The 11,313-nt window shown below is 42.9% G+C and overlaps 1 pseudogene; it reads right to left on the reverse strand.

Annotated features, from left to right (window-relative positions):
- Nucleotides 1–253: 253 nt before the first annotated feature.
- Nucleotides 254–381, reverse strand: LOC129403952 (small nucleolar RNA SNORA70; annotated as a pseudogene).
- Nucleotides 382–11,313: the final 10,932 nt, after the last annotated feature.

Consider the following 11,313-nt stretch of genomic DNA (forward strand, 5'->3'; position numbering starts at 1 on the left):
CATTAAACTTGATAAAGCCCCACTCTAGGAGATATGGATCTTCTGGCAACCAGGAAACTTGAAGTTGGCCTGGTGCTGAGTCTTAGTCACATGTTCCTTGTTATGCAGTTTGGTGTGTTTGGATATGATAACTTGGCCAATGTGGACCTGGCTACTGGGCCCTGAGGCTTACCTACCAAAGGCCTCCCTGCATATCTGCTTGGAGCTCAATATAGGAGCCAGTATTAGAACAGATAGAATGTCCATTATAAAGGACTTTCTCCAGGATCCTTTATTACAGCTCATACAAACCAAAGGGTGCATCCACTCCCTAGGAGGCTTCAGCCACTGCATACCAGGCAGCACTCCCTGGGGCAGAGAACACAGCTTAATTGGCTGCTCATTTTATAATTTTTTTCATTTTATAATTTTAAGATACAAGTGTCATTATTTTCATTTTCAAATGGGGAAAGCAAGACACCGAGAAGTTAAGATGTTAAGTATGTTTACTTAACGTCACACAGCTAGTAAATGGCGTGGTTAGTCACTTGAGTTGGGGCCTCTGTAGAGGAAATGTGAGTAATATCATGCTTGTATCCTTTAACTATATAAACTGTACTTCGGCTGAAGCCAAGACTTGGATGGTGCCTACTACATAGAAAGGAGGGAAGTCCTAAGAACACAGGAATCAGGCAAGAATCAGAGAGTACCATGCTAACTCCACCCTCCTTTTCTGAGAGGGATACTTGGTGGAAATAATGCTCACCATCTTTCTAAATCAGAAACTCATCATCTGTTACTCCTAGCAAAGTGACTAACAATGAGAAAAACTCTGGCAATAAGTGGAGGTGATCTCAATTCTGATATCCTTTTCCCATAGGGAGCACTAACATTTAAGATGTTCCAAACTCATTTCTTGCCTGGCCCTATTTTTTTCTTCTGTCTCAACAGTTTTTTTTTTTTTCAAATTTTTGGTTGACTCAAGCCAGCTTCAAATCAGATTTCTATATTGCTTTCCTCAGTCTTGTCCTTCTTATCTTCCCCAAATCTGTAGGTCTGTACTGCCTCTGTTGACCTTTGCAATCCTGTAAGTTCTCTCCTTTCTCTTACCCCTTTCCTGATTCAGGTCAGCATCAGCTCTGGCCTAGATCATCATAGTGATTCTCTAGTATCCATTTTTATTGCCCCCAAATCTGCCAAAGTCATCCAAATACAGGGTCGTTACCCTATGTGTAATGTAATGAGCAGAGGGAGAAGGAGGGGGAGAGCTTGAAGCTAAACTACTTGGATCTGAATCCCGGCACTGTTTTTTACGGAGTACACCTGTGCAAGCTATTTAACTTCCATAGATGTTAGTTTCTGTATCTGTAATAATGGTGCCATCTTTAAAAAAGCCTTTGAATATTAAATAAAATAGTGTCAGATATAGCTTCATTTCTCAAGTCCTATTTACAGCAAAATTCCTTGAAAAAAATTGTCTATACTTGGGCCAAAAAAAGCTCATTAGATTGAGCAAATGCTTTGCATGCAAGAGTTCTGGGTTCAACCCTTGATATGGAACCACCCAAGTACCACTGGAAGCAACCCTGATCACAGAGCCAGGAGTATTTCCTTAGTACCACCGAGTGTGGCCTCCAAACAAGAATTAAACAAGACACATCAGAGATCATACCTCTCTCTCCTTAAGACTCTGACTTATAAGACCCAATGTGAGCTGTACATACTGTACTCTTTTTATGAATACACGTGTGCAAGCTATTTAACTTTCATAGATGTTAGTTTCTGTATCTGTAATAATGGTGCCATCTTTAAAAAAGCCTTTGAGGATTAAATAAAATAGTGTCAGATATAGCTTCATTTTTAATTCTTCATTTCTCAATTCATTTTCATTTATTCATTTATTCATTTCTCAGCTGTACTCTTACACCATCTCGGCTCATTTGCCACCAATCTCCCATCACATGCCCTGTTCTAACCTCACTGCTTAGAACAGCCACCTTGAACAAGCCGAGCACACTTGCTTCAAGGCCTTTGTCATTGCTCTCTTATCTGTTTGGAATGGTCTTTCCCTGCTCTTGGGGCATCCTTCAAATTTTTGCTCCAATCACCTTCTCAATGAGCTTGTTTTCTGACCTCTCTTTAAAAACCTGCACCTTCCCTAGCATCATTTCCTACCATTGTATTTATCACTGTTGAACACACCATGGATTTGCCTCATTTATTTTGTTGGTTTACTCCCTGCACTTGAATGTTAGCTGCAAGTCAGGGAGTTTTTATCTGCTTTGTTTTGTTCACAGCTATACCCTCGAGTCAAGAACAGAACCTAACATAGAGCAATACTCCAGGGATTCTTTCTTAGGCAAGACATCAGTGCAGTTGACAAGGCCAACTCTCAGAAGGGAGACCTGGCGCTTGAGTAAAATGTTCTCTAGTCAAAATTATTATTTTTTTTGTTTGTTTGTTATTAAAAATTATTTTGTTTTTGGCTCTGGATTCTTTCTTTCTTTTTTCTCTCTCCTTTCCTTCCTTCCTTCCTTCCCTCCCTCCCTCCCTCCCTCCTTCCTTCCTTCCTTCCTTCCTTCCTTCCTTCCTTCCTTCCTTCCTTCCTTCCTTCCTTCCTTCCTTCCTTCCTTCCTCTCTCTTTCTTTCTTCTCTCTTTCTCTCTTTCTTTCTCTCTCTCTTTCTTTCTCTCTCTTTCTTTCTCTCTCTCTTTCTTTCTTTCTTTCTTTCTTTCTTTCTTTCTTTCTTTCTTTCTTTCTTTCTTTCTTTCTTCCTTCCTTCCTTCCTTCCTTCCTTCCTTCCTTCTTTCTTTCTTTCTTTCTTTCTTTCTTTCTTTCTTTCTTTCTTTCTTTCTTTCTTTCTTTCTTTCTTTCTTCCTTCCTTCCTTCCTTCCTTCCTTCCTTCCTTCCTTCCTTTCTTTCTTTCTTTCTTCCTTCCTTCCTTCTTTCTTTCTTTCTTTCTTTCTTTCTTTCTTTCTTTCTTTCTTTCTTTCTTTCTTTCTTTCTTTCTTTCTTTCTTTCTTTCTTTCTTTCTTTCTTTCTTTCTTCCTTCCTTCCTTCCTTCCTTCCTTCCTTCCTTCCTTCCTTCCTTTCTTTCTTTCTTTCTTTCTTTCTTTCTTTCTTTCTTTCTTTCTTTCTTTCTTTCTTTCTTTCTTTCTTTCTTTCTTTCTTTCTTTCCTCAGGGCACCACATGTGATACTGGGAATTAAAGCCAGATTGGTTTTGGACCATACCTGGTGATTTTCAGGGCTTACTCCTAGCTCAAGAATCACTCCTGGTGAACTCGGTGGCCCACATGAGGTGCTGGGGATTGAACCTGGGTCGGCTGTGTGCGAGGCAAGAGCCCTCCCTGCTGTCCTTTGGCTCAGGTTCACTTTCTTTCTTTCTGGCTCTGTGTTCTAGGCTCACTCCTCGAGGTGCTTGGGAAAACATACACAGTACTCAGGACTGAACCGGGTTCCATTGCATAGAAAGGCAAGTGCTTCAACCTCTGTACTATCTCTCTGGTCTTGGTTCTAGGGTCATTCAAGTGAAATCTGACGGGACAAATGGAGCATATTCTTATATGCTGTTCCCTCTCTCTATGGGATTTTATTTTTTTCTGATCTGCCTTAGGCCCCTTTCAAGCAACTGCTATGATCTTGTGACCCAGAGAAACTTTTAGTCTGGGCAAGGGGAATGTCAGAGTCAAGGTCATGTTTGACAGGGACCCAGTTGGCAGGGCATGAGGCTCTTGTCACAATGTGTATCAGACTGGTGGGATCTCTGTCTTCCAGGAATGTAACATTAAATAACAAATTAAAAAAAAACCATGAGTGACTGCATGAAGAGGGACTGCGGAAGAAAGCAAAAAGCTTTTCTTGGCTTTCAAATTAAGGTTCCCCCATTTTCACAGGCTTGAGCCCTGCACATCATATATCCAGCTCTGTAGTGCTTAATAAATGTGGGTGGAATGAATCCATGAATTATACATGTAAAGTTCTTAGAAGTATCTGGCATGTGGTAAGCATCCAATAAAAGTTGCCCATCATCAGCTATTGCCTTGTTAGCGGCCCCTTCTTGCTTCAAGTGTATCTCTCAGGTTACACCCAGCTGCACTTCATCAGGTTTTTGGCACCTGTGGCTTTGCTTATTGTCTCCTCTGCTGGGAGTTCTCTTTCCCTCTCCTCCACTTTCACTTATGGCCACCACTCTGCTCTGCCTTCCTGTAGGAAGCTTTCTCTGTTCTTCTGGGATCAGATGTGTTAATTCTCCATTCTCTATTATGCTTGTTTTTTTTTTCTTCCCTCAAGGCAGATCTACTAAGGCCCAGAACTGCGTCTAGTGGGCTTTGGAAGGTGGCAATGCTGCCAACCAGTTTAGGAACCTCTTTTTGCCATATGTGAGGCCCTTCCCTATCCTCTGGCTCCTAAGTTAGCTTTCTCTTCCTTTACCTCCTATCTTCTGTGGGGTCAGACTGGATTGCACTCTCTTAGTTCCCAGGGTTCCACTAGGCCAGTAACTTGCTTTCAATCCAGCCTGCTAGTAGAATCCTGCTTATCCTCTTAGCTACATAGCAGGCACTTCTTTCTTTTACTCAGTATTGCACGATCATTTATTTTATTTAATTTTTAATTTTTTAAAATTGAATCACAGTAAGGTACACAGTTATAAGCTTGCTTATAATTAGGTTTCTGTTATATAATGTCCCAACACCCATCCTTTCACCAGTATACATTTCCCACCATCAATGTCCCTAGTTTCCCTCCCATATCCCCCCACCCTGCCAACTTTTCTCTCTCTCTCTCTCTCTCTCTCTCTCTCTCTCTCTCTCTCTCTCTCTCTCTCTTTCTCTTTCTTGCTCTTGCACTCTCGTTCTCACACTCTCGCTCTCGCTTTCACTCACTCTCTCTCTTCTCCTTTTGGGCATTATGGTTTGCAGTATAAATACTGAAAGGTTATCATGTATTCCATTTACATATACCTATTTTCAGCACTCAGTTCTTGTCCAGAGTGATCGTTTCTATTATTTTATTCTGGTCCCTTCTCTATTCTAACTTCCCTTTGCCTCCGTCACACTTATGGCAAGCTTCCAATCATTGACCAGTCCACTTGCCTCCTGTTTTTTCTGGCCTTGGATATTAGTCTCATACTTTTTTTTTTAATATCCCACAAATGAGTGCATTCATTTTATATCTGTTCGTCTTCTTCTGACTCATTCCATGCAGCATGATACTCTCCACATTCATCCAATACAAGCAAATTTCATGACTACATTTTCCCTAACAATTGCTTAGGGAAATTGTATTCCATTGTGTAGCTGTACCATAGTTTCTTTATCCAGTCCTCTGTTCTCAGGCACTCAAGTTGTTTCCAGATTCTGGCTACCGTGAATAGTGTTGCAATGAACATAGAAGTGCAGGTGATGTTTCTGCTGTATGTTTTTAGGCTCCCAGGGTATATTACCAGAAGTGGTATTGCTGGGTCAAATGGGAGCTCAATTTCTTGTTTTTTGAGGAATGTCCATATTGTTTTCCAAAAAGGCTGGACCAGTCGGCATCTCCGCCAGCAATGAATGAGAGTCCCTTGCTCCACACATCTTTGCCAGCACTGGTTATTCTTGTTCTTTTGAATGTGTGCCAGTTTCTGTGGTGTGAGATGATATCTCAATTTTATTTTTAATTTTTATTTGCTTTTCGGGTCATACCCGGTGATGAACAGGGGTTGCTCCTGGTTCTGTGCTCAGGAATTACTCCTGGCGGTGCTCAGGTGACCATATGGGATGCTGGGAATTGAAGCCGGGTCGGCCACGTGCAAGGCAAAGGCCCTACCCCTACCCACTGTGCTATTGCTCCAGCCCCTCAATATTGTTTTGATTTGCATCTCCCTGATGATTAGCAATGTGGAGTATTTTTTTCATGTGCTTCTTGGCCATTTGAATTTCTTCTTTAAGGAAGTTTTTGTTCATTTCTCCCATAATTTTTTATGGGGTTAGATTTTTTTCTTGTAAAGTTCTACCAGTACCTTTTATGTCTTTGATATTAACCCCTTATCAGATGGGTATTGGGTAAATAATTTTTCTCATTTCATGGGCTGTCTTTGTATCTTGGTCACTGATTCTTTTGAGGTGTCCAAGCTTCTTAGTTAAATCTAGTCCCATTTGTTTATCTTTGCTTCCATTTGTTTGGTCAGTGGTGTTTCATCTTTGAAGATGCTGTTATCTTCAATGTCATGAAGGGTTTTGCTTACATTTTCCTCCATGTACCTTATGGATTCAGGTCTTATGTTTAGGTATTTGATCCATTTTGATCTGACTTCTGTACATGTCATTAGACAGAGTTCTGAGTTCCTTTTTTTTACACATAGCTGCCCAGGTTTCCCAGCACCACTCGTTGAACAGTCCTTCCTTGCTCCATAGTGGACATTTCTTCTTGATGCGGTTCTGTTTAGCACTGCATTGTTTTGTGTTTAGATTTGTGCAATTAGTTTTTTTGTATAGGGTTTTAAAAAAATCTCTTAACGTCAACATCTTCTTCTGAAATAGGGATGAGAGCATTTATTTGGCAGGGTCATTGAGAAGTTAAAAAAAAGTATAGTAGGGGGCTGGAGCGATAGCACAGTGGGTGGGTAGACATACGCCTTGCACAGGGCCAATCAGGGTTTGATCCCCAGTATCCCATATGATTCCCTGAGTAATTCCTGAGTGCAAAACCAGGAGTAGGCCCTGAGCACTGTTGAGTGTGGCCCAAAACAAAACAAACAAAACGAAACAAAAGTATACCAGCCCACAATAGATACTTAGAAATACTTGCACCCCTCTGCCAGGTATATTATTAGTTGCTGACACCTGTCCCTTTCCATTGGCAGGGGACTCCTGGTTTCTGTGTTGCCATGAGCACATTTAAGCTGTCCCATCTCCAGCCTGTCTCAGTATTAGTGACTGTCTCTCTAGCAGGTCCTGCTGGCCGCTGACAGGACATAAAAAAAACCCTCATTGTTTTGGTTCAAGTATGATAAACAGTGATTGACAGGCCTGGAAAAGAAGCTGTTGAATAACAAGGAAAAAGCCTCTAATTATTCCCCTTAACCTGTCTGTTATCCCGTCTGTTCAATTCATTCTCTGACAACTGCCTTCCTCCCTGCTTTAACTATTTAGGAATAAATTATTTTGAAGAAATGTGTTTTCAAATAAATTTGTTAAAGCTAAAATGTTGACATTTGGGAAACTCTCTCCGTGCTGAATCTGGGTTCCCCTGCTTTTCTCCAAGGGACGGGGAGTCATTCTTGCTGGGGAATGTCAAAGAAAGCAGCTAAGAAACGTGTCCAGGTTGAAGTGGGAGGGATCAGATTCCTTTCTGTATCTTATATTATTATCTGGGTGACCTCTGAGCTATTTCCAGTTTCTTGAGTCACAGGATCATTTTTTCGTCTGTTTGGCATTTGTTTGGGGGCCATACCCTGCGGTGCTCGGGAGTCATTCTTGACAATGCTCAGAGGACTATATACGGTGCTGGGGATCTCACTGGGGTCTGGATGGCTTCGTACAAGGCAAATGCTTTAACTCCTGTCCCTCTCTCTGGCCCCTTGAGGCACAGTATCTTCATTGTAAAATGACGTGTCCTATCTACTTCTTGGAATAAGAACGTGACAGCATTTTTGAAGTACAAAGGTCTTTATTCTTAGGGTATTCAAGATACTGATCAATTTGGTGAAATTACAAGATGACTGACTTTGGCATAGAGAGAATAGCTTAGTGGCAGAGTGAATGCTTTGCCGGTATAAGGCTCTGGGTTTGATTCCTGGCACCAAAACAGAAAAATGTCTGCCATGGAGTTGGTGGCCCAGTTCATGCTCTTGGAACTGTCTCTGGCCTTGCCCTTGATATAAGGTCTCCAGTGTAAGAGAGGCAGTGGGCTGTCAGGGATTTTCATGAGACTGGAACTGGTGTAGAGATGGGAGGCATCGGGTGTGGGGGAACAGAGGAAGAAGATTTTCAAGCTGGGTGGGAGCAGGGGGTTCCCAGGACTTTAATATGGAGCTCAGTCACAGGTGTCGTGGTTCTTATCTGACTTATTATTACCTGAGCCACATTTCTTCTCATCCTCCATGTCATTTCTGGATCCTGGGGCCTTGTTACCCCAAAGACTATTGCTTGTAACCTGTGCATGGTTCAATCCATGCCGCAGGCTCCCTAGCAAGTGAGTCTATTGTGGTTTACAGGAAGTCCCTAAGGGGCAGGGGTCTGAACCAGGAACCAGTTTCCTGTCTATTCTTGGAGTGGGCCCTGTGGAGAGAGGTTGACCTTGGAGCAACAGTTCTGAAGAAGGAATCTGAGCGTTAGACTCACAGTATTCATGGGATATTTTTGTTTGTTTGTATGGGGCTATACCTGCTGGTGCTCAGGGATCACTTCTTGTGGTTCAGGGGAAACATGTGCAGTGCTAGGAATTATATCTATATAATCAAGTACAAGGCAAGTACCTTAACCCCTGTATTATATCTTCAGTCCCTTCTGGGGCTTTTATTTTTCTTTTTGGGTCACACCCAGAGATGCACAGGGGTTACTCCTGGCTCTGCACTCAGGAATTACTTCTGGCGGTGCTCGGGGGACCATATGGGATGCTGGGAATTGAACCCGGGTCGGCTGCGTGCAAGGCAAACGCCCTACCTGCTGTGCTATCACTCTAGCCCCTCTCCTGGGGCTTTTTGAGCACAACTGTACACCAGGCAGATGACAATGAGAGGCTCTTCCTATGTCCCCAAAATATGGTTAAAAATAACTATTCTCAGCCCACTCTGCAGTCACTGATTTCTGTGATAGGGGATGGTGTGTGTCCCTAAGGATGGACTTTTCTCCAAGCTCCATTGCCCCACGTGATCTCCCCTTGCTCCAGACTGCTTCAGTCATGAAATTCTGCATCTTCTCTTTCCTCATCTCGGACCTCTCTGCACTCACCCAGTGAAAGGGAGAGAGCCACGTGCTCAGGGCATGTGGAATTGCTCTCTTCTTTTGTTCCATTTTTTTTTTCATCACCTCCCTTAATTCCAACCTTATGTTCCCTAGCCCCATCTTGCTTTGAAATCTTCATAACTCCTCTACGAAATGAGGAGTTTCTAAATGTGACATATATTACTGCAACCTGAAGCAGCATTAGTGGAAACAGGTAAAATTGGAATCAATTCCCATTTTAGCTACTAACACTGCTGTGTTGATTTCTCAGTTTTGATAATTTTTTTAAAAGTTTTTGGGTACAGACACAGCAGTGCTCATCGAGTACTCCTGGGTCTGTATTCAGGAATCACTCCTGGTTGTGCTCAGGAGACCATATGGGGTGCTGGGGATCAAATCCAGGTCGGCAACCTTACCTGTTGTACTATCTCACCTGCCCCTGATAAATATTTCTTATAAGATGTTAACACTGGGGGAAATTCTGAGAATATATATGCAGATTCTCTGGACTATGCAACTTTGCATGAAATCTAAACTTATTCCAAAATTAAAAGTTTATTTTTGATTAAAAAAAAAAGTTCTTTCCTTCTCTTTGGCACTGCCTCAGCACCATTTCTCAAGGGTCCATCTCTGCCTCTGCTCCTAATCAGGGTAGTTTCCCAGCAAGACAGTTCATTCTCTCCTTAATGACATGCTGGTGCCACTGAAGATACACACAGTGTCCTCTGTCTTACTTCAAGACTATATTATCTTACTGGCTCTGCACATTGCTGCATGGGGCATTTAGCATGGCTTTTAATTTCCAGATTTTGAGATCAGGGAACACATGTAAGATATTGATTCGAGTGAGTAGGACAGACAGAATTGAAATCCAGCTTTTCATTTTGAAAAATATGATTTTTTAAAATAGATAGCACACCCAGCAGTGTAGAGAGGACCCAGTATTACTTCTGGTGGTGCTGGGAGGTTGAGGACATGTAGTATCTAGGAATGAAAATGCAAGGCACATACCCTTCCATTCAAGCTATCTCTCTGGTCCCCCAAACCTGCTTTTTTTTTTTTTTTGCTTTTTGGGTCACACCCAGCGATGCTCAGGGGTTACTCCTGGTTTTGCACTCAGGAATTACTTCTGGCGGTGCTTGGGGGACCATATGGGATGCCAGGGATCGAACCTGGGTCGGCCGTGTGCAAGGCAAACGCCCTACCCACTGTGCTATTGCTCTGGCCCCCCCAAACCTGCTTTTAACCATTCTATTAGCTTTTCCTTCTTTTCTTCATTTTTTTCTTTCCTTTCTTTCTTATTCACCCACTGACAAATTAAATAACTATTTGTTGAGTATGCCATGTTATCTACTGACCAAATATGAGGTGTTAGGAATACAGAAATAAAATAAGACATGATTCTTTCCTTCAATAGGCATCAGTCTTGGGACTGGAGAGATAATACAGTGGATAAGACACTTCCCTTGCACAGGGTCAATGTGGGTTCAATCCCTGGCACCTTATACGACTCCCCATCAGCCCAGGAGTGATTCCTGAGTGCAGAACTAGGAGTCAGCAGGCTCCAGTCTGGTAGAAGAGATGGGAATACAGTCTTAGCATGGAGACCAACGCAGCTGTAAGCAGGGAGAGAGGGCCAATGGGAGTTCTGCAGGAAGGACCATCTGTACCTCCTGCTCTAGGACAGGCCTTGTAGAGGAAGAAAGGCTTGATCTGAATCTATAAGGATGAGTAAGAATTTTCCGTGAGGAATCAGAGGTAGGCAAGGACACTTGAGGCCAGGGAAAGTACAGGAGCTAAGACAAAATGAGAGGGCATGTCTAGGAGGTATGAGTGCTGTGGCCCCATGGGAACACAGGGTGTCTGGGGAGGATCATGGGAGGTTAAGTTAGAGACACACAGGGTCCAGGTCATGGGGAGGCTTGGGGACCATACCCTGAGCATTTACTTTCTCCTGTAGGTGATGATGGAGGCGCATGGAAGGGAGTGACTTTCTTTGCTGGATTTATGGGTCTGGTTGTACTGACAGGAAGGATTTAAAGGGTCAAGGCTGGAGGCAGGAGATGGGTTAGGATGCTGCAGGAAGTCAGATAAGCTGTGCCAACATTGCAGCCCGGAAAGTGACACAGTGGGGTCAAAGAGATTAAGAATGGCAGCTCCACTCTGCCATTGAATTTGTAATACCCTTAGTCATTGCCTCTCCCTCTCCCCATCTAATTTATCTGTCAGCAATTCCCCTAGGCTCCATTTTCAACATGTATTCAAGAATCTGCCCATGGCTTACCTCTTCCACGACTGTCACCCTGGATGGGGCCACCATCGCCCAAGGGGTGGACGATGGCAATGACTGGTTTTGTGTCTCTCCTCCCTCCTCATGCTGCACTGCAGCAGCAGAAACCTTGGAAA

The sequence above is a fragment of the Sorex araneus genome, chromosome 3 (assembly GCF_027595985.1).
Source record: "Sorex araneus isolate mSorAra2 chromosome 3, mSorAra2.pri, whole genome shotgun sequence".
Lineage (NCBI taxonomy): Eukaryota > Metazoa > Chordata > Mammalia > Eulipotyphla > Soricidae > Sorex > Sorex araneus.